This window comes from Mobula birostris, chromosome 20, assembly GCF_030028105.1.
Source record: "Mobula birostris isolate sMobBir1 chromosome 20, sMobBir1.hap1, whole genome shotgun sequence".
NCBI classification, from domain to species: domain Eukaryota; kingdom Metazoa; phylum Chordata; class Chondrichthyes; order Myliobatiformes; family Myliobatidae; genus Mobula; species Mobula birostris.
Genome location: NC_092389.1, coordinates 20092414 through 20116577, shown reverse-complemented (window position 1 = coordinate 20116577; position 24164 = coordinate 20092414). Strand labels below are relative to the sequence as shown.

Genomic DNA, 24164 nt, shown 5'->3' with positions numbered 1-24164 from the left:
TGGTCATTTTTGACCTAATGGTCAGTTCTTAAGGGGTAGTAATCTGTGGAGGGGATTTTAATATTAGGTTAAACCCTGCATTAGATTCTTCAAGAATAGTTACTCAGAATAAACCTCTGACTAGGAAAGTGAATTCATTGATGGAGGATTTGGGAATTATAGATGTATGGAGGGAATTACACCCCACTAGTAAAGACTATACACATTACTCTTTCCGTCATTCAGCTTATTCAAGGATAGACTTTTTTTTATATTTAACACAGATAGACTCAGGATAAAAGACTTAAATATTGCAACAATTGATCTGTCGGATCATAGCCCAGTGGGTATGTCTCTAATCCTGGAAAGGAAAATGAGGAAAACACTATGGAGGTTAAATTCACATATACTCAATAACCTGAAAGTAATGGAGAGATTAAGGGGAGAAATCAAAGAATAACTAAATCTTAATGACACGGGAGAAACTTCACCAGTGATTTTATGGGATACATTGAAAACTGTACCGAGAGGAAAAATTATTTCCATTACCACTCACATGAAAAAAATCAATGCACAAAAATTAGCAGACCTTCAAGGAAAATTAAAAGAACTTCAAGTTGTAGATAACAACAAAAATTAATTCTAACTTAAAACAGGAAATTAAGAAACTGCAAAGTGAAATTGATGATATTTACACATTGGAAACTTAAGGAAATTTTCTTTATCTGAGGCAAAAGAATTATGAAGTAGGAAGTAAATCAGCTAGATTATTAGCATATAAATTACGAAAACAACAAGCAGACAATACAATTCATAAATTAAAGAATCCAAAAACAAAGCTTGTGGAGAGAACAATAGGGAAAATTCAAGAGAGTTTTGAAACATATTATCGAGAGCTGCACTCTCAACTCCGGGCTTCCAATGAGCCGTATATAGACACTTTCCTGAATTCTTTAGATCTACCCAAGCTCACAGATTTACAAAATGAATGCCTATTAGAACCAGTAACTGCCAAAGAACTGATCGCGGCCATCTCTAGACTAAAGGCCGGAAAGTCTCCAGGTTCTGATGGGTTTACCTCAGAATGATACAAATCGCTGAAGTCACAGTTAGTCCCATTATTACTTAATACCTTTAATTGGATCTGACAGAGAGTTGAAATTCCACCTTCTTGGAGAGAAGAAATGATTTCAGTTATCCCTAAAGAGGGTAAAGATAAACTAGAATGCGGTAATTACCGGCCGGTCAGCGTTCTTAATTTGGATTACAAATTATTTACATCTATATTAGTGTGCAGACTGGAAAAGCTTCTACCTGGCCTCATCTGCTTTGACCAGACTGGATTTATTCAACAAAGACAAACTCAGGACAACATAAGGAGAACTTTACACAGACTAGAACAGGTTACTAAGAATGGGACAGAGACAATGGTAGTGGGATTAGACAATGGTAGTGGGATTAGACACTGAGAAAGCTTTTGATTCGGTTAGTTGGTTATTCCTATACAGAGTGTTAGGAAGACTCAGCTTTCAAGAAAAGTTTATTAAAGTAATCCAGACTTTATATGGCAGCCCTGCAGCTCGAATTAAGACAAATGGGGATCTCTCTGACTCCCTTATTTTAGAGAGAGGAATGAGACAGAGATGCCCAATTTCTCCTCTCCTTTTTGCACTATACATTGAACCTCTTGCTCAACTAATAAGACAGAGTGAAATTGTAAAAGGTATCAAGGTAGCAGGGATTGAACAGAAAGTGGTGTTATTCGCAGATGATGTTTTAGTCTATCTCAGCGAACCAGAAAAATCATTTATAGGATTGTTTACACTGCTGGATGAGTTCGGGAAAATATCAGGTTATAAAATTAATGTAAAGAAAACATAGGTTATGTCCCTAAATTATACAACATCCAAAAAACGGCAGGATACATATGATCTTAAGTGGGAAGCTAAATCATTAAAATATTTAGGAATAACCCTGCCAAAAGTTCTTTCAACATTGTCACAGGTAAATTATGGGCCATTAATTTCAGAGATAAAAGCAGATATACATAGATGGAATCTTACCCCCTTTTTAAGTTTAAATTCAATGATAAATACCATAAAAATGAATATTCTCCCTCAGTTACTTTTTCTTTTCCAGACTTTACCTGTGGAGGTGGACGATAATCAATTCAGGGAATGGGACAAATGAATTTCCCGCTTTATCTGGCAAGGAAAGAAACCGAGAATCCGATTTAACACCTTACAGTTAGGAAGGAAGCAAGAGGTATGGCACTTCCTTGATTGAGAAATTATTTTTATGCTTCACAGATAACCCCTCTGTTATATTGGTGCAATAGGGAATATAAGGCTAGATGGAAGGAAATAGAATTTGGATTGATTGACAGTTTTCCTCTACAAGCTTCAATAGCGGACAAAGGATTGATGGCCCAATTGGAAAAGTTTAAAAACAGCTGGATAAATCTCACTTTAAAAGTATGGCAGAAGGTGGCTAATTCATGAGGAATCAATAACATGTTAAAACTTTTCAGATGGGTGTGCATACAATACCAAATTCCTTCCCAGCAGAGGAGATAAAAGATTTCAACTATGGATAAAGAAAGGTTTTACAACCTACCTCTCATTCACACATAAAGGCGTATTACAAAGTTTTCAATCCCAGCAGGAAGAACATGGCCTAGAACATAATGACTTTTTTAGGTACCTTCAAGTACGACACTATGTTAACCAGAGTTGTAGATACACAGACTTATCAACAGTAGAATTAGAATTTTTCAAGATTCTGAATTCGGCTTGCATTTCAATACCTAGTAAATCAGTTTCTCGATTATATAGTGCCCTCTTTCATGCCAAAAATGAAAACACATTGTATATTAAAGAGAAGTGGGAGAAAGAAGCGGGGTTGGTACTTTCAGAGGATACCTGGGGGAAAATATGCAGCTTTCTGTGGCCTTCGACTAACTCTTTGATTTGGAGAGAACATTGTTGGAAAAATATTATAAGATACTTCAAGACCCATACCAGGAAAAATCTAATGACACAAACGTGATGTGTTGGAGAAGGTGTGGCTCCAAGGAGGCAAATTATTTCCATATTTTTTGGGATTGTCCTAAATTAAATTTATATTGGAAAGGTATTCACAGAATGTTAGTTAAGGTATTTAAGACCCACCTACCTCTGAACTTTGAGACTCTCTATTTGGGGCATGTATTGTTTTTGGAATAGAAGAAAGATACAAAACTGCTGCAGGCCCTTTAAGTGGCAAGTAAGAAATCAATCACCAGAAAGTGGCTAAATCCAATATCACCTACATTAGAAGATTGGCATGAAATTATTTTGGAAATATTTAAAATGGAATAGATGACTTACTCTCTGAGAATTCAAAAAGAAAAATGTTATCAAATTTGGAATAAATGGATTGAATTCATAACCCCAAAGCGAGCAGACTTTAGATGACTCTCCTAATGGTTTATATTGCTTTCCTCATCAACATAGTAATAGTGTTAACGTAAGCACACTTGGTTTGAATGTTTCCTGGTTTTTTTTTTGGAAAAGGGGGAATTAACACTAGTAAAGGAGAAGATTTGGGAAAGGAAAAAAAAATGGTAAAATGAAGTAAATAAGTACACAGGGATTGGATAAGTATGTTTGTGGGTAGGAACAAACATGAACGAGTTAAGATATAAACACCTATGATGGAAGCTACATAGGGTTACATACAATATTTTGGACCAGAAAGAAATGGTCCAGAAGAGATAAATGGAAATTATTATTAATCCAATATTACTACTATTTTTTTACAACCATTATCAATACTTAGTCTAATAGAGTGGAATTACAACTGCACATAATTACTGTATCTATTTAAGTGCCTAATTACTTTTTATATCTTCTCAATGTGTACTTGTGAATATATAAATAATTATAGATCTATACATATATAAAAAATGGAAAAGGTTATACATGTAAAAAAGTTTGTATAATACTTGCGAATACCTTATCCAAATAAAAATAAAATTAAAAAGAAAAATACAAGAGGGCAGCATCTAAGATTGGGATTGAACCAAGACCTCTGGCACTATGAGACAATATTTCTACTAAATGAGCCTCTGTGGCGTCTATGCCAACCAGAGTGCTGGAAACATTCAACAGGTCAGGCCATATCAGCAGAAAGAGAATTAGTTAGTGTTTTTGGTCAGAGTCCCTTTGTCAGTACTGTTCTAGCAATGTGTCTTGAGCTGAAATGCTAACTCTGTTTCTCTTTTCACAGATGCCACCTGACCTGCTGAGTGTTTCCAGCATTTACCATTTTTAAATCAGACTTTCAACATTGGCAGCTCTTTTCTATTTAATAAACTTGTTTTGATTAATGTTTATACTGATATTTCTCCATTCATGAATTTAGAAGTTTAGTGGATTTAGTATTACAGTAATGTTTGAGTAATATTGTAAATATATTGTTGGATTAATATTCTTTGTTGTTTTCATAATTCCCAATGGGTTATATGTAAGAAGTATGTGAATGGCATACGTCATTATACCATCACTTCATATGAGATTGCCTCACTAAAGAAAAAGTCAGTACACAAGCATTCTATGCTCCTGTGTTTTTCTTTTGATTAGTTTCTGGAATTATAAAACACAACAGTGTTGGTGAGGAAGTTTTAAATAGACCCGACATGACTTCCTAAGTGTTAAAGTGCAGCATGGTTTTCTTCAGAAGGGGAAACAGTTTAAAAAAAAAGGCAGAAAATAGACAAAATTATTAAGCAACATGTACAGTCATGGATTCATAAACTGTAAATACCAGATGATAATAGCATTAATTTTTTTAAAAAGCAGAAGTGAATGCCTAGCTTAGGAAAGATAGATATGTTTGATTGCACAACAGGTAACAGGATTACGTGTACTGAATTAATTGAACCGTATTTTAAAGCAAACAGGATAGCCAAAAAGAAATGAGTGCTAGTTTTGCTGAGTGCAATAGGTGGAAAAGCAAACAGTTTGCTGAGAAGTTTAATTGTTCTAACCAAACCAGTCAAAATGACTGCAAGACTGCCCAGGCGCTCAGTGTTATGTGGATGACATCATTGCTGCTAGTGAGGATGACAAGGAAAATCTCCAAAATAACCATATAACAATTACAGCACGGAAACAGGCCATCTCGGCCCTTCTAGTCCGTGCCAAACTCTTACGCTCACCTAGTCCCACCAACCTGCACTCACCCCATAACCCTCCATTCCTTTCCTGTCCATATAATCTTGAAGATAAGAAAATTATAGGCTGAAAGCATGATGCAATGTGTGAATTCTTTAAACCAAGCAGTTCAGATTGGCAAGAATATCTCCTCCATGATCTCCATCAGCACAGTTGCACCACAAATTTGGATGCTTAGCCCCTTGCTCAACTTGCTTTACACTTAGGACTGTGTGGCTAAGCACAGCTTCAATGCCATATTGAAGTTTGTTGATGACACCACTGTCATAGGCTGATGATGGTGACGAGGGACGATGATGGTGATGATGGGCTGCTCCTCAGTCCCTACAAATCCTCGCTTCGGCTTAATCTAACCTCAAATTAGTTTTTACTATTTCTCCTTTAATATCTTCCAGCTGTTTGTTGTTATCTTGTCAGAACTCTCGAATCTCTCTGAGAATCAAAGTCAGATTCACCGATTCTTCCTCAGTACCTCCGTCCTGGCTAGCCGTTGGGGAGCTAGGCCCCTTGTCTTGCTGCGTCTCTTTGTATTTATCAGTCTTCTGAGCGGACTTTTTATTCTTGTTCTTAGACATCATCCTTGCCCCTTTTATTTATATAGTTATATAATACTAAATATTTGTCTAATTTCGACTTTGGGACAGTTTACCTTCTTTTTTGTCGAGAGACCTTTCCTTACACCACCATTCCCTTGATGACCCGTCTCTTGTATTCTTCATGTTCACTCTGTGACTGCCTGGGTTTTGTCAAGTGCTCTGGATTTGTCTGAAATCCCAAAGATTTCTGGGTCAGTAGATTAATTGGCCTCTATAAATTGCTACCAGGTGTAAAGAAATAGTAAGAGTTTTGCAGTGTTGATGATTAAATGGAAGGTATAAAAATCAGATTACTGTAAATGGTATGTTGATGGTTGGAACAGACACAATGGTATTAGGCCCACTTGAGCTGTATAATTCAATGATTTTAATTATAAATCTTCCTTATTTTGTTGAAAAGATTCAAAATTCATAAGACTTGACCGTATTGCATTGCAAAAATTACTCCAAATACAAATATGTAATGCTCCTCTTGAATTTGAATGCAATAGGTAGTGATTTTCACTGTTGCTCTCCTGCCCTGGCACCAGAGTGGTCTTATTCAATATATAGGTGGCTACATTGAAACCTGATATTTTGCTTGATTGATTCAATAAGCTACATATAAAGTTTATCTTTCAACTGCATATTCATAAGAATCTCATAAGAATTCATAAGAAATAGGAGCAGCAGTAGGTCATCTAGACTGTCGAACCTGCTCCACTGTTCAATAAAATCATGACTGATCTGGCTGTGAACTCAGCTCCACCTTCAACCTTTCCCCCATAATCCTTAATTCCCCTGCTATGCAAAAATCTATCTAACTGCGGCTTATATATATTTAATGAGGTAGCCTCTACTGCTTTCCTGGGCAGAGAATTTCACAGATTCACTACTCCCTGGGAAAAACAGTTCCTTGTCTCCGTCCTGAATCGGTTCCTCCAAATCTTGAGGTTATATCCCCTAGTTCTAGTCTCACTTACCAGTGGATACACGTTTTTTTGCCTCTGTTTTATCTATCTCTTTCATAATTTATATATTTCCATACTATCTCCTCTTATTCATCTGAATTCCAGTGATTCTAGTCCTAGGCGACTCAATCTCTCCTCATAGGTTAACAACTTAATCTCCGGAATCAACCTCATGAACCTCCTCTACACCGCCTCCAAAACCAGTATGTCTTTCCTCAAGTAAGGAGACTAAAACTGCATGCAGTACTCCAGATATTCCCTCACCAGACTCTATATAATAGCAGCATGACATCTATGCTCTTTATATTCAGTCCCTCTGGCAATGAAGACCAATATTCCATTTCCCTTCTTGATAATCTGCTAAACCTGCAAACCTTTAGTGATTCATACACAAGCATACCCAAACCTTCTACACAGTGGCACCCTGCATTCTTTCACCATTTAATTAACAATCTGATCCATCTTTTCTTCCAAAGTGAATGACATTGCATTTAGCAGCATTGTACTCCATCTGTCAGTCCCTTGACCTGTCACTTAGTCTACCTTATTGCTACTGTCAGGAAGCCTAAAGACACACACTCAGCAATTCAGGAACAGTTTCTTCCCCTCTGCTATACAGTTTCTAAGTGGACATTGAAACCATGAACACTACTTCACTTTATATATACATTATTTCTGTTTTGCATTTTTTAAATCTATTTTATATATACTGTAACTGATTTACTTATTTTTTTCATTCTATATTATCATGTATTACATTGTACTGCTGCTGCTAAGTTAACAAATTTCACAATACATGCTGGTGATAATAAACCTGATTCTGGTTCTATCTCTCTCTCTCTCTCTGCAGACTCTCTACATCCAAAAGATTAACAACATTTTAAGGGTATTTATAAATTGACAACTGATTTTTTATGTGAACAATTGTGGGACCCATACAATGGTTCACAATTCTGAGAAAAATATTTACAGGGAATCATTAGAGCAGAGATTGGTTAATTCTGCATTATTCATGTTTTGTTTATCTATCTTTTGTCAGTTCCTGCCTTCTTCAAACTGTTGAAACAAACACTGCCTGACCTTTAAACACCAGCATTGAAACTACACAACAAAATGTGACGAAACAAAAAAAATACAAATTGTGCCAAAGGCAAACACCCAAAATGCTGGAGGAACTCAACAGGCCAGGCAGTATCTATTGAAATGAATAAACAGTCAATGTTTTGGGCCGAGACCCTTTATCGGGACTGGAAAAAAAAAGCGAAGAAGCCAGAGCAAGAAGGTGGGGGAAGGGGAAGAAGAAGCACAAGGTGGCAGGTGATAGGTGAAACTGGGAGTGGGGGAAGGGTGGAGCTGGGAAATTGATTGGTGCACGTGATAAAGGGCTGGAGGAGGGGGAAATCTGCTAGAAGAGGGTAGAAGATTATGGAAGAAAGGAAGAGGAAGGAGCACCAAAGGGAGGTGATGGACAGGTAAGGAGATAGGAGAGAGAGAGGGAAGGAGGAATGGTGAAATGGAATCAATGTTCTGAACATCGATTTCTTGAACTTATGGTAATTACCCCCCCCAACCCCTTCACCATTCCTTCACACACTTATCAGCGGTGATCAATGATGAATTTCTGTCCTCGTGTCTCCTTCCAAATGCAAATGCTTTCTTTTGCCCAATGTTGTTCAACTAATTAAATTAGCACTCAAATGGGCAACTAAGCTAATCACTTCTGCCGAAATAATGTTCATGTCCTTTGGCTTCTCAGATCTCAACAGAAGTCAACATCCAACAAAACACAAGACAAGCATTAAAAAAGAACAAAGTAGCATTCCGGCAGGAACCTTTAAAAACAAGAGGGGAAGATATTAGAGATGTTTTCATTCTCTCTTAGTCAATTTACCCTTATCCAGACACACGGCATAGGTCAGTCCTCGTACTATCACCCTGTATGTATTTCCTTGTCTGTTGGCTATAGTATCACCCTCCACTTTAGTTCCCTTACAGAATTGAATTGGTTTTATCAACGCATTGATTTGTGCAATTAGGAACAAAAGGAATAGATTTTCCTGTCAAACAACAAACAACAAGTCCTGACGAAGGGTCTCGGTCTGAAACGTCCACTGTACCTCTTCCTAGAGATGCTGCCTGGCCTGCTGCGTTCACCAGCAACTTTTACGTGTGTTGCTTAGATTTTCCTGTCACCTCCTTTCAAGGGGCAATTGTTCAAATTATACAGAGCATGGGGAAGGACAGGTAACCACTGAGATAAAGTATGGGCAGGAGTAATTAAGCGAATTTGCTGTTTCGTTCGTTCAATTAGACCACTGGCCTGAGAGTAATAGGGGACATGGAAGTCGGCACACCATTAGAGACAGGCCACTCTTGTATCCTGAAACCCATAAAGACTGGTCCATTATTGGATTGAATTTCAAGGGGATCACTGTATGCAGAAACAAGATGTGCTTATCCCTGAAGGGTACCATTCTGGTTAGCTGTCACTGGTTTTGAAATATGGCCCAAGTGCGGAGTGAGAGACACTGAAGCAGGTCGATAGTTCACAGACTTTAATGCGAACAGTGTTAAAGGGAAAAGAAAACAAGGAACACTAAGCTAACCAGGGCCGTTAACTAAAACTGTCAAATGGAAATCGAAGCCTACACTGCGGCTGAAAAGAACAACTAAGAATAAAACAAATACAGCTAGTCTTCAGAGTCAGTTGACTCAACTGTCCAATTTCTCAGGCAAGGCGGAACGCAGGCAGTGAAGCGTTACCGTGTCCAAGTCTCGACAAGCACTACAACAACAAGTATGGAGTTAAATATTATTACAATGAAATAATAATTAGCTGACACGTGCATATAAACAAGCGCAATTGCCATATCTACTGCACTGCCGAATCCGTGGTTGAGACAGGGCGCCCCTCTCGAGGCGCAGCCCCTGAGGCGCCACAGACCCGTGTCTGCTAGAAGTCCCAGATCAGCGACTTGTCCAAGATGTCCTCCACGTTCTTCTGGGCCATACCCCACCCAGTCCATAAGGCACTAGACCTTACCATATACCCAGCAAGATGCCAGGAGGTGCCACACTGTATAGACAAGGGAACCATCTACCAGGCGGGGAGGAGGGGGAGGTGTGGTGACTGGGGCCAGCGGAGAGGCAGTAACCGGCTTGAGCTGGGAAACATGGAATACTGGGTGGATCTTTAGTGATGCTGGTAGACGCAATCTATAAGACAACTTGTTGACAGCCTTTTCTGCTACACATGGTCCCAAGTAGCCCGGTGCCAGCTTCCGGCTCTCGACTTTCAGGGGAAGGTCCCTTGATGCCAACCAGACCTCCTCTCCTGGCTTGGATGGCCTTACCTGTCGACGGAGCTGATCAGCCTGCCGGGAATGCTGTTTGTGGGCGTGCAGCAGAGAAGCCCTGGCTCGTCTCCAGGTGTGCTTGTAGTGCTGGATCAGCTGTTCAGCAGCAGGAACTTCTATGTCGATCTCCTGATCAGAGAAGAGCGGGGGCCGGAATCCCTTCTGGCATTCAAAGGGAGACATACCGATGGAGGACGACTGGAGGTTATTGTGGGTGATATCTGCCCAATCCAATTGGGAGCTCCAGGATGTGGGGTTGGAAGAGGCAAGACAGCGCAGGTTTGTCTCCAACTCCTGGTTCACTCTCTCAGTCTGGTCATTAGATTGGGGGTGGAAGCCAGATGAGAGGCTGGCCGTGGCTCCTACAAGTGAGCAGAAGGCCTTCCAAAGGCAGGGAGTGAACTGTGGTCCATGATCAGACATTACATCTTGAGGAAAGCCATGGAGCCTGAACACATGTTGAACCATGAGTGTGGCAGTCTCACGAGCCGCTGGGAGCTTGGGGAGGGCAATGAGATGGGCAGCCTTGGAAAATCGATCCACTATGACCAAAATGGTGGTGTTTCCATTAGATGGGGGCAGACCAGTAATGAAATCCACTGAGAGGTGGGACCAGGGGTGGTGGGACACAGGCAGTTGACATAACAGACCCACAGGAGGCTGGCATGATGTCTTGTTCCGAGCGCAGGTGGGACAGGTAGGTACAAAGTCGTGGGCATCCTGGGACACAGGTGGCCACCAAAGTTGTCTCTTTATAAACTCCTGAGTCTGTTGAATTCCCGGATGTCCAGCCAGATGGAAGGAGTGACCCCATTCCAACACTTTGGAACACACCGCAGCAGGGACAAACAGCTGGTTGGGAGGTCCCCATCTGGGCCTGGATCCGATTGTTGGGCAGCCCTCACCTCTGCCTCTGTTCCCCAGATCACCGGAGCAGTGAGACATGAGCGAGGAAGAATGGGCTCTGGATCGGCACTGTCCTCAGATCCATCGAGCTGCCGGGAGAGAGCGTCGGTCTTTGTATTCTTGCTGCTGAGATGATAAGTGAGGACGAAATTGAACCGTGTGAAGAAGAGAGCCCACCGGGCTTGGCGAGAGTTGAGTCTCCTAGCATCCTGAATATAGGAGAGGTTCTTGTGATCTGTCCAGACCAAGAATGGGTGCTCTGCCCCCTCCAGCCAGTGTCACCATTCCTCCAGGGCCTTTTGACAGCTAGAAGCTCCCTGTTCCCAACATCATAATTCCTCTCGGCCAGAGTCAAGCGATGGGAAAGAAAGGCGGGATAGAGCCAAAATTCCAGATGAAGCGGCCCTAAAAGGTCGTAAACTCCATGAAGCCCCGTACCTGTTTGACAGTAGATGGTTGGGCCACTCTGCAACTGCCTGAACTTTACTAGAGTCCATTTGAGCACTGGATGGGGTAGGTATATAGCCCAAAAATGACACCTGGTCCTTATGGAATTCACATTTTTCAGGCTTGGCGTACAGGTTATTTTCAAGAAGCCATCTGAGTACTCTCCGGACATGCTGGATGTGCTCCTGATGAGAGTGGGAATAGATGAGGATGTCAGTTAAATACACAAACACTCTTTCAGTACGAGAATGGGAAAAGAGCTGGCCCCAGGGAGGACTAATGCCTTTTAGGAGGTTTATGGCACAGCGTATGGCTGGTGTGGGGGCAGGGTGGTGGCCTTTCTTTTACTGAAAACCTCAAAGAGATCCGCATATTCAGCCGGAATCCCAGACAGGTCCACATCCTGAGCTGACACAGGAGGGGATTCATGGAACAGAGCTTGAGCCGGACCCAGACAGGTAAACAGGCATGCCGGTCCCCACTCTTGGAGTACCTTCAGAGACCAATCGATCCGTGGGTTATGTCGGGATAACTGGGGAGACCAAGTACTATGGCAGTTCAGGTGAATTAATAATAATAATAATAATAATAGACATCTGTTAGTCTCATGAGACCATGGATTTGCGCCTTGGAAGGTTTCCAGGGCGCAGGCCTGGGCAAGGTTGAATGGAAGACCAACAGTTGCCCATGCTGCAAGTCTCCCCTCTCCACGCCACCGATGTTGTCCAAGGGAAGGGCATTAGGACCCATACAGCTTGGCACCAGTGTCGTCGCAGAGCAATGTGTGGTTAAGTGCCTTGCTCAAGGACACACACACTGTCTCAGCCAAGGCTCGAACTAGCGACCTTCAAATCACTAGACCACTTAACCACTTGGCCACGTGCCAACAGGTGAATTAACCAGATAGAAAGTTATTTCTTCATTGTGGTTGCCTCTGCGCACTAGTTGGAGGGGTTGGGTGGAAAGCTGGATCTGGCTGGTTCCCAAAAGTCGACCGTCCAACGCCTTGACGTTGATCTTTTCCCTTAATTCCCGAGTTGCAACTCCCCATCTTTGAGCGGCCTTGACGTATCACTCTGACCAATGAATCTCAAGGCCAAGGTCAGCTGCTCTCTCTCTGCTGGGTCCATCTTTGTGTGGTCGAGACTTGCTGTCACCGGGTTTGAATATGACCCAAGTGAGGAGTGAGAGTCACTGAAGCAGGTCGCTAGTTCACAGACTTTAATGTGAACAGTGTTAAAGGGAAAAAAAAACAATAAATGCTAGGCCAAACAGGACCATTAACTAAAGCTCTCAAATGGAAAATGAAGCCTATACTGCGGCTGAAAGGAACAACTCAGAATAAAACGAATACCGCTAGTCTTCTGAGTCAGTTGACTCGATTTCTCAGGCAAGGCAGAATGCAGGCAGCAAAGCTTTGCTGTGTCCAAGTCTCGACAAGCACTACAACGACAAGTATGGAGTTAAATACTATCACAATGAAATAATAATTAGCTGACACGTGCATATTCACAAGTGCAATTGCCGTATCTACTGTGCTGCCGAATCTGTGGTTGTGACATTAGCTCTTGCCATCAGAAGTCCAGAGTAAGTGTTCACCATAGTGACCAGGTTACATAGAAACATAGAAAACCTACAGCACAATACAGGCCCTTCGGCCCACAGAGTTGTGCCAAACATGTCCCTACCTTAGAAATTACTAGGCTTACCTATTGCCCTCTATTTTTCTAAGCTCCATGTACCTATCTAAATGTCTCTTAAAAGACCCTATTGTATCCGCCTCCACCACCGTTGCCGACAGCCCATTCCACACACTCACCACTCTCTGACTAAAAAACATACCCCCGGCATCTCCTCTGTACCTGCTCCCAGCACCTTAAACCTGTGTCCTCTTGTGGCAGCCATTTCAGCCCTGGGAAAAAGCCTCCGACTATCCACACGATCAATGCCTCTCATCATCTTATACACCTCTATCAGGTCACCTCTCATCCTCCGTTGCTCCAAGGAGAAAAGGCTGAGTTCACTCAACCTATTCTCATAAGGCATGCTCCCCAATCCAGGCAACATCCTTGTAAGTCTCCTCTGCACCCTTTCTATGGCTTCCACATTCTTCCTGTAGTGAGGCGACCAGAACTGAGCACAGTACTCCAAGTGGGGTCTGACCAGGGTCCTATATAGCTGCAACATTACCTCTGGGCTCCTAAATTCAATTCCACGATTGATGAAGGCCAATACACTGGATGCCTTCTTAACCACAGTCAACCTGTGCAGCAGCTTTGAGTGTCCTATGGACTCGGACCCCAAGATCCCTCTGATCCTCCACACTGCCAACAGTCTTACCATTAATACTATATTCTACCATCATATTTGACCTACCAAAATGAACCACTTCACACTTATCTGGGTTCTGGAATCAATTTTGTAAAGGAAGGGGACTGACATAATCTATTTGTCAAATCTGAGCAGGGGCACAGTCATGGCGAATGGCAGCCAAGGGTTGGGTTAGAAACTGTCAGTCCTTAATTTATAAACAAAGCCCACAATTCTCTCTTGCTTTACAAGGTATATCAGTGGGACTGACTAATCCTCACACCCTAGAACACTCCACAGTACCCTGTATCCCAAAATGACCAGGAAATGCATGGGTCCACTGAGCAAGTGGCAAGAATGGTATTTGAGTCTGAGGACTAGATGTCACCGTATCAACACAAGTGTGTTTGTCAGCAGTGTTGTTAGATCTTGTCATTGGTGAATCACCTTTCAAATGGGCGACAACATGGTAAACTGTAAGGGTAACACACAATGATCTGCCCCAAATGTCATTCCATAACTCTGTTCCCCAAAAGGAATGTCCCATAACAGCATAAGACTGCTGGTTCCATTGGGGCAACCACACAACAAGTCCATTAGCAACAGCTCAAGAATCATTATAAATATGGGATTCTTCAGTTTCATTCACAATGACAGTGTGCACTGCTACAAGCTCTACATATTGACATGACCCATCAGAGTCTTCCTTCTTCAGAAATTGTTGGGTGAGAGGGTTAAGGCTACAATGACCATTTTTCCATATCATAGAACCATCGATAAACCAAGGATGGTGCTGCTGTCCCTGGGATTTAAAAGCAGTCTTAACCTGCATCTGTTCCTGATCTACACCTGACCCTTCAAGTTGGGCCAACAGACTGCTCGTCTCTGTTCCAGTCTGATCCTCAGCTAGCCCTAACAAAGCCAAAATGGCATCACATAAAGAACACACAGAGGATGGAAAGAGTACTGGAGGCTCAGTAACTCACTGATAACTTGAACTTGAGAACCTTCAGTACTGTCAAGGTCATCAATAGTCCAATTGCCGTATTATCTATGGATCTAGCCAACTGAGAGCTAAGAACAGGAATGAGATGCAAGCAAACAAAGTCACCTAAAAAGGAATATTTATTTAACCCACACCAAGCAATCCCTGATTTAACCCTAGCATAATCACAAGATACTTTACAATGACCAATTAACCTACTAACCAGTATATCTTTGGACTGTGGGAGGAAACCAAAGCACCCAGAGAAAACCCACACATTCCACGGGGAGGACGTACACACTCCTTACAGATGACATTGGAATTTAACTCCGATCACCTCCTCAATCATGACTCAGTCCTCCATGTAAGTACCCCTTACTCCATCCCACAGCTGCCTATTTTATACAGTCTTGTCAACAAGAAATCTTTCTCAGCTAAGAAACAACAACACTTCAGGATCCCCTTGGAAGCCTTAAAATTCAGCAATAGAGGTTCAATCACCAATCCATAATCTCATTCTACTGGAGGATATAGTAGGGAATCAAGGATATCTTCTTAACCACGGCTATCTTCATGACAAGAGACAAGTATGACCGTGGTAACTACAGAGGGAACTCTCTACCGTCTGTCACAGGGTTCTCTTCAACTGCTAAAATGCTGTTCCCCAGTGGACGTGATCTTTACTATGTGACAACTTGAAGTGGGGAGCAGCACCGTTATGAATACATATCCTTTTTCAGTCTCACTAAACCCTTTGACTCCATCCCTCAAGAATGTGGAGCAATCTCCTCAAATTCATCTGCCCACACAAATTCATCACAATCTGACAGTTGCTTCATACTGTTGTGTAAATCATGATCCTAACCAATGGGCTACTACTGAGCAAGGCCACTTTCAAATAAGGCTACATTATTACACCAAAATAACTCTCTTGTGCAATGCTGTACTTCACATCCAACAAAGTTTTGTGTGGGAGAGGAGCTAATCTTCAAAACTCGTGAGAAACTATTTATACTACTTACATGTCAGAACCAAGGCTGTTAGAATCCCAGTAAATAAGATTCAGTGTGCAGACAATGCCATGTTTGTTCGAGCCCAGAGACCATGCTGCAAGCCATTGTTGATTCAATCATTCCAGATTTTTAAGGGAGATTTCCTCAACAACCTGTCTCCATTACATAGCACTGCCCTCTGACAATAAAGGTTCATATTGAGATGCTTAGAAAAGTAGATCAATTCTTATACCTTGGGAGCCACTTGTGCCAGTACTTTCAATGCACCAGAATTGCCTTTGGTCAACTGAATAAATAAGACTACTTGAAGATTAAGACCATAGGTATGGACACATGGTCTACTGGGCATTGGTGAGCCCTGCCCCCTAATGTGCTTTATAATCTGCGACTATCTTAGGTAGGCATCTAAGGACACTGGGAAGATACAACTAATGCCACCTGTGCAATGTCCTTTAAATTCACCGGCAGGTTAAGTGAACTATTGTCAGTGTTCACTCCCAGGATGTAGCCTGAGGTACAATGAGTTAGTTCTATTGGGTAGACAAAGTCACTCACATGTCTGACTCCTGAAACAGGCACTATACTTTGAGATCTATCATGGGAAGATAATACCAGACAGACAGAGGAAAAAATTTAAGGATTGACGCAAGCCATCCTGGGACTGTGAAGGAGCATATAAGGTGGTGTTAAGAACCACAAGCTATGCATCTGGAGAAGAAAGAAGTCCTGTGTGAGTGACAAAGGGAGAACATCATCTTACAATCTAACCACATTCCTATGGAAAACTGAGAGGCCATGAACTTTCAAGAATAACACAGAAAACACAGTATTTGTTAAATGGTGAGAGATTGTGTGGGTTCATCTTCAAAGGCTTCTGAGTGAAGTTGTACAAGAGATACAAAAGGCCCACATGTAGGGCTGCAGAAGGGAAAGTGGGATTGTTAGTCTTGTACCAAGATAGCATGAAGACTGGAGTAAGGCTGTCTTATAATTGGAGAGCGCCTTGGTGAGACATTACCTGGTCTTTTCTAAGCATCTCAATATGAAGGAGTGCAGTGAAGACACAATAAATCTATTTCAGAGATTACTCTTTGAGGAGGCATTGAATACATTGAAACTATTCCCAAGAGTTTAGGAAAGTGGGAGAAGATCTCATTAAAATTCACAAAATTCTTAAAGCCCCCTTTAGGCTGGGTGATGCAGGATGTCTCCCCTGGCTGAGAAATGTCAGGGACAAGTTGAGAACAAGAACAGAATGATTCAGGCTGAAGTGAGAAGGTGGTGAACCTTTGAAATTCTCTATCTCAGCGCATTCTGGAGATTTAGTGCTTCCATTCATCCCAAAGGGAGATTAATAGATTTCTGTATAATATATGGTCCTGAGGTAAGAGATCAGCCATGATCTTGAAGAATGGCAGAACAGGCTTGACAGATTAGCAACTGTTGGTATGGGAGCTGTTGAAGACCCATTTTTTGGGGGCGAGTCAAGCTTCTGCTTAAATCAGTTGAACCCAGATATGGGTTCATTGGAAGAATTTTCCTTTGACTGGATAACCAGCAAAGTGAACAGGAAGGCAGAGGGGGAGGTGGGGGGGAGAGGAGGGAGGCAACGTCGACTCAGACCATGAGAGGCCCGCGTTGGGCATTTTCATGCCTTACAAGGCGCAGAACAGGAAACCTATTTTTAAGGAAGAAGTTAATTGGGTAAGAATTTATCTGAAGGAGACCACATAGGCTAAGATACTTATGATTCTGCCTGAACATCAGCAAGAAATCAACACATACCAAGAAATGTACTCATAAACAATGATGGGCTAAAATTATCACCTTAAACTTTGCAATCAGTAATGGATAAAGATCTACAAGGGGACAATCACTGATTGTGCAATTAGGATTACATTCTAACTGCAACAGTTATGAGGGATGACAACACTTAGGAAACATTATTATAATGTGAAGGTTAAACAATGTAATTCTGCATTCCTTCAAAAGGAAGTACTTACTTAGATCTGCACATAGATGAGAACAAGTTGCAGCCAGTTAAAGGGAAATTTGAGGTTATTATCAAAGCAACCAAATGCAGAAGCTTAATTGAGCTCCAGTCATTTCAAGGTTTGACCGAATGCTATATCTGATTTCTATCAAACCTTATCACAGTGTTGGATCACTTTACTACTGTTAAAAAGGATGAGTTATTCTGGTAGAGTGAGAACCAGTAAAATGCGTATAATCTAAGCAAAAACCTCAGCAACAGGTCATAATTTGTGCATTATAGTACCAACCAAGTGAAAAAATCTGCCTCTAATACTTAAGGGCATAGTGATTAGCCATTGGCATAAGAAATCTATTGTTCACACATTCTGTACACTAACCAACAGAGGGAAAAAAAGGGTGACCTTCAGAAAGAGAAGAAGCTATGTCTCAAACAAGACAAAATCTGCAGATGCTGGAAATCTGATCAACAAACACAAAATCCTGCCCAAGGGTTTTGCCCTGAAACGTCAACTGTATTCTTTTCCATAGATGCCGTCTGGCCTGCTGAGTTCCTTCAGCATTTTGAGAGGAGATATTATTTTTGGTAATGTAAGATTTCAACATATTCTGGGAAGGTGATTCACAAATGGTACTGATCATAAATTTAAATTGCTTATTTTGGGACCAAAGGTTGTTGTTTCCACTGTTTGTAATTAAAAGATGCAAAGGTGGACAATCCTCAGAAATACATGACATGAGCAAATGCTAACATGACTGCTTTATCAGGGCTATCCTTTAAAGAAGTCATAATGAATTTAGAAAGCAAAATTTCAACTCAACAATTAACAAAGCATTACTTTCATACTGATCAGTAGAAAAAGCCAGAGTTGTGTGGAAATACACAGATTTTTCTATGAAAAGGAGATACAAAAGTTCATACATGGATTTAAGTGAAGGCAGGAAATTCTGTTACTGGTTCACCAACAAGGAATATTCTCAAAGTTAATGATACCAAAGTAATTAGAGGGGAAGATTATGGCGTACCGTCATAAAGGAGGTAGAGAAGCCTCAGCGATTCAGGAACAGCTTCTTCCCCTATGCCTACGATTGCTCAATGGAATTTGAAACCACGATCACTAGCTGACTTTATTTTAATTTCTGTTTTTGCCTTATTTTTAATTTAACTATTTAATATATATATGTATGTATTTATGCCAGTAATATTAAATTGATTCTGATTCAAAGTACTCTGTTCATAACTTTGTACAAGAAATAGAAAGCGTGTATCTGGGAGATTTATCTATTGTCCTGACATCAAGTATGAAGAACTGCCTTTGATGAATAGTACTTCAGGGATGGATTTAGTTTACAAGATCATTTAACATTGTTTATTTTAGAAAAAGGAAAAGAAAACTTCATATTATTAATTGCCAACCATTCAAAGTGGCCAGAAGTAAAGAATGTGGAGTCATGTACGAACCTCGAAAGCATGATAGAGGAGTTAAGATCAATCTTTGTCACACATGTATATAGTGAAGAAATAATGGCCCACAGTTTAGATCAGTTCATTCTGAACTACTCAAAAATAATAATGGAATGATATACTGCCTCATTTCTCCTTACTATCGAGCTTCAAATGGGGAAATAGACATCAGTTAGCACAATAAAGCTCATGATGAAGAAACACAGCATTGAGATGGATCAACTGTCACAATGAATCAGTGGCTTGCACCATCTCACTCAAGATACAGGAAACCACACTCAACGACGGGATGTACTGTTGCTGAAATCTTAACGAGTAGAGACCCAGAATGATATGCTACCCAATTTTGATGTAAAAGTGGAAGTGAGGCAATTAAAACAGGGACATTTTATGAAATAATCTACTTAGATGTTCAACCTACATGAGAGTCTTTGTGTGCTGAAATCCCCCTGCAGGTCAGAGATGAGGAGATGGGGAATGAGGAAATACTAGATGGGTACAGGTCTCCAAATCAGGTTCTGAAAATCAGACAAAGTTTCTGTGAGCAACATGCACAAAATGCTAGAACTCAGCAGGCCTGGTAGCATCGATGGAAAAGAGTACAGTTGATGTTTCGGGCCGAGACCCTTCGTCAGGACAGGAAAGAAAGATGAGGAGTCAGAGTAAGAAGGTGGGGTTAGCGGAGGAAGAGCCCCAAAGTGACAGGTGAAACTGGGTGTCAGGGAGGGGTGAAGTAAAGAGCTGGAAAGTTGACGAGTGGAAGAGATAAAGGGCTGGAGAAGGGGAAATCTGATAGGAAAGGTTAGAAGGCCATGGAACATAGAAAAGGGGGAGGAGCAGAAGAGGGAAGTGATAGGCAGGTAAGGAGATAAGGTGAGAGAGGGAAATAGGAATGAGAAATGGTGAAGGAAAGGTGGGGGGAAACATTCTGTGAGATCCAAGTTAGTTACCTAATCCTAATACCTGGGAGAATAGAAAAACTGATCCCTCACACCCTCTCCATGAACTGTTTGTTCTTCTGCCATCAGGCAAACGTCACAGGAGCATCAAAACTAAAACCACAAGGCTACTAAACAGCTTCCTCCCACAGGCAGTCAGACTGCTAAATAACTGCTCCACCTGACTCTGCTTTGGACACTTTTAACTTGCACTGGACACTTATAGCTTGATGTTAACTGACATGTGGCTGTTGTGTTTTACTATTTATTGTTATATTTATTATTTAGTGTTGTGTTTGTTATGTTATGATTGAACTGCTCCTGGGAAACGCTGTCTCATTCTGCCCTGCAGAGCTGATGTACAGTTAGAATGACAATAAAGTTTTCGAATCTTGAATCTTATATGTGATTATTGTCACCTGCATTGTAATAATTTTCTGAAGAAAGTCCCAAAGAGGCAGTTTGAGAAGAACATTTGAATAAATACATTTTGTTTAATTTCTGCATGTGTTTGTGGGTCCATATATGCTGCAAAGATTATTGTTAGAGATTAAGAACATACTGACCAGACAGGGAATCTGATGACTTCATTAATGTTGGGCCATTGCCAACTCCTGATTCAAATCAAAACGTTCAGCAAGCTGTTCTCAGGTATCTTGTTCCTCCCAATCTTATAGGCGTGAAGATCTTACTGCCTTTCCTCAAGTCTGCTATTTATTCAAATAATGTCTAATATCTGACCCTTTGTGAGTGAATTCTTATTAGAGGGGTAGATAATTTCCCTCACTTGATTCTCCAGACCCAAAAATGTTTGTACTAAGTGGAGAAACTTAAACTATTCTCTACAGCTCTCTTCCCCTCTTGTCTGCTTAAAACCTTCTTACTCACTGACTTCTGGATATGGCCCATTCTCAGAGTGGTTCTCAAATTCCATGTCTTACCTTTGTGAAGAACTCTGTACACATCACACTGGCAGCCAAAAGCAAAAGTGCAAGTGCTAAGACATTTATAATTGGGCACCATAGTTGTAAACGAAATGAAAATCCCATCCCAGATCTGATAAAGGTAACCACATAAAACATCTATTCTACATAGATGCTTTCCCTACCTCACTGAGTGATTCACAAATATCTACATTTTTAGTTGTTTTGTCTTGGTATATACCACAATATTTTGGGATTCTTTTTCATAATGTGCACTGAGAATGAGGAGGGCAAGCAGGATTTTCAGCGCCATCTGCCTGCCTTTTGATCGCTGCCGGAGAAGGAGTCTGTAAGCGGCCTATCATAGTGTGGCATGCTGTGGCTGGTGGGTAGGCCTCTCCGCCTCATGAGGTTTCCCCCTTTTTCATTGAATTTTGGTGATATTGCAGGATGGTATCGTGGTTCTGTGTTTATGGATTGGACTATAGCATTTATGGACTGTGGACTTCTTCATACTTATGGATTTTATATTCCGTGTTTTTTTTAATCGCCTGTTCCTTTTCTGTTTTGTTGTGTGAGGGGAGGGGGTTTGGGGGGGTTGACATTCTGTTAGTTTTTTGTGTGGGGGAGGGTTTGTTTTTTGGGGTCAACGTTCCTGTTCCATTTTGTGCTGGAGGGGTAGTTTGGGGGGGCAGGGGGGTTTGGTGATCGGGATGCCATCCCTTTTTTACTGGGGGGGTGTGGATTTGATGTTTCTCCCTCTGAACAACTTTCATGTTCTTTCTTTGTTCTGTGGCTACCTGGAGAAATACAAATTTCAGAGATACATATGGATACATGCTTTGATAATAAATGAACCTATGAACCTTTGTTTAATCACGACTTTTTGCAGACTGCCACTGTAACTTTCTACAGATACTTAGTGCAGCTCAAGGAGCAGCTAGTCACATGAAACCTTAAAGACGTGGCAGTCTTAAAAGCACAAATATTGTTTCCAACCAATATTAAACATGCTGTAACATTTGAAGATATTGAGCTGTACTGGAACCTGTGCTGCGGTGTAATTTAAGAATTTGTGATTGTTTAACTCTTGTAGCATTTATGGAATTACTAGGAACAAAAGCAGTTTACTTGGGTGTAGAGCTGTTCTTCATCTTAAAGCTCCAGTTTCTCGGCATCCATAGTTATTAGGGAGAAAATTCACAATTTCTTATACCATAAATATGATAGGGAGCTTATTGCTTTTGTTGATACTGTGTCAAATTTTAAGACCTTGTTCTCTTTTATTCTTGATTCTTCTACCACAGGGAAGGAGAGTCAAAACTTGACCATTACACAATCTTATGTATATCTTAACACTTTGATTATATCACGTATATCTTCGAACTCAAAGCAATGCTGCATGTCCCAACATCATTCTAGTTTACTCAAGATGTCCCTTCTCCAAAGTGACAATATTCTTCTTATTAGAATTTCTACAATTTCCCTTTTTATTTGTTCTGTTTTCACCGCTCCACCACTGGTGGCAAAGCCTTCAGCTGACCAGGATCTGTGCACTATAAATCCTGCAATACCTGCCTTTCTTCTACCCTTTGATGACAATCCTTATACTTCCAGTTAACAAAAATTTCCGACTCCCTTGAAGGATAAGTTTCAGATCACTCTTCCTATTAACTGCATAATGGTTGCGAATCAATCTTGTTTAAAGCTTTCTTTGTGTTAAAGATGTTTATAAATGCAAATTTTAGATCTTCTATCAAAAAGCAGCATGTTTCAAGTACGTTTTTGACAGTTGAAGTGTTTTCTGGTTGTTTTATATTGAATACTTCTGTTTGATTTGTGTGCTTATTATCACAAAGGCATGAATTGTGAAATTGGTATATTGGCATAGATTATGGATTTTTGATGGTTCATTTGTTTCCAATGCATAACTTACACATTGAACATGCTTTTCAAAACTTGCACAGGTGTTTTAGAATTTGGAATTACTGGTTAGTTATTAGAAACAAGAAATAGTATTTGACACATTCATTTTTTTTGCATTCATACTTTTCTTTAAATGCTTAACACTTCACTAATCATTTACATTTGGAGAACTAGGAACATCATAAAGCACAGAACAGTAAAGCGTTGGAAAGGACAATCAGCCCACAACATTGTGCTGGTCTTGATGCCAATACATACTGAACATCCTCTTCCTGTGTGTCATCTATTCCCCTCATATTCGTGTGTCTATCTAAAAGCCTCTTAAATTCCACCAAACTGTCTGTTTCCACTACTACACCTAGTAACCTATTCCAGCCACCCACCACTCTCTGCTGAAAAAAGACTTGCCCCTCATGTCACTTTTAAATTTATCCCCTCTAAACTTCAAAGTAAGTCCATTTCCCCCCTCAGCCCCAATCTCCTGCCTTTTCCCCACATCCCTTCATGCCCTGACCAATCAAGAACCTACCAGCCTCTGCCTTAAATAGAGCCGATGACGTGGCCTCCTCAGCCATCCGTGGCAATGAATTCCACAGATCCACTCCATATCTCTGTTCTAAATGGACGTCCCTCTATTCTGAGGCTGTGGCCTCTGGTCTTAGAGACATCCTCTCCACAAACACACTGTCAAGGCCTTTCAACATTCGATAAGTTTCAATGAGGTCACCCCTCATTCTTCTGAATTCCAATGAGTAGTGGCCCAGAGTCATCATATGCTCCTCATATGATAAGACTTTCAATCCATGAATCATTTTCTGGGATTGAAATCTATATAACCTTTCCTTACCCTCTAATCCAGGCAATAGCCTGGTAAACCTTTTCTGCACAGTGTCCACATCCTTCCTATAATGGGGTGACTGGAACTGCACACAGTCTGACTAAATTTTATATAACTGCAATAAGGCTTTCTTACGTTTATACTCAATACACATACCAATGAAGGCAAGCATATCAGATACCTGTTTTTACCATCTTATCTACTTACGTAGCCACTTCCAATGAATGATGGACATAGGCCCAAGATTCCTCTGTATTTTGATGCAGTTAAGGGGCCCCACTCTTTGCCTCCTGTCAGAATCAAAATCAGGTTTAATATCACTGA

At 40.9% G+C, this 24164-nt stretch overlaps 2 long non-coding RNA genes across 3 annotated transcripts in view; both read right to left on the bottom strand.

Annotated features, from left to right (window-relative positions):
* Positions 1-18799, bottom strand: part of LOC140185100 (uncharacterized) — a 73199-nt gene extending 54400 nt beyond the window's left edge. Inside the window, exons 1-3 of one of the 2 annotated variants that reach the window (XR_011882500.1) lie at positions 18777-18799; positions 5845-5960; positions 2596-2655 (exon numbers count right to left, since the gene is read on the bottom strand). This is a non-coding gene — a long non-coding RNA (uncharacterized lncRNA). The remainder of the gene's footprint in view (positions 1-2595; positions 2656-5844; positions 5961-18776) is intronic. The other variant, XR_011882501.1, reaches the window with a different exon arrangement.
* Positions 1-24164, bottom strand: part of LOC140185099 (uncharacterized) — a 118006-nt gene that overhangs the window by 78871 nt on the left and 14971 nt on the right. The window contains exon 2 of the long non-coding RNA XR_011882499.1: positions 24048-24130. This is a non-coding gene — a long non-coding RNA (uncharacterized lncRNA). The remainder of the gene's footprint in view (positions 1-24047; positions 24131-24164) is intronic.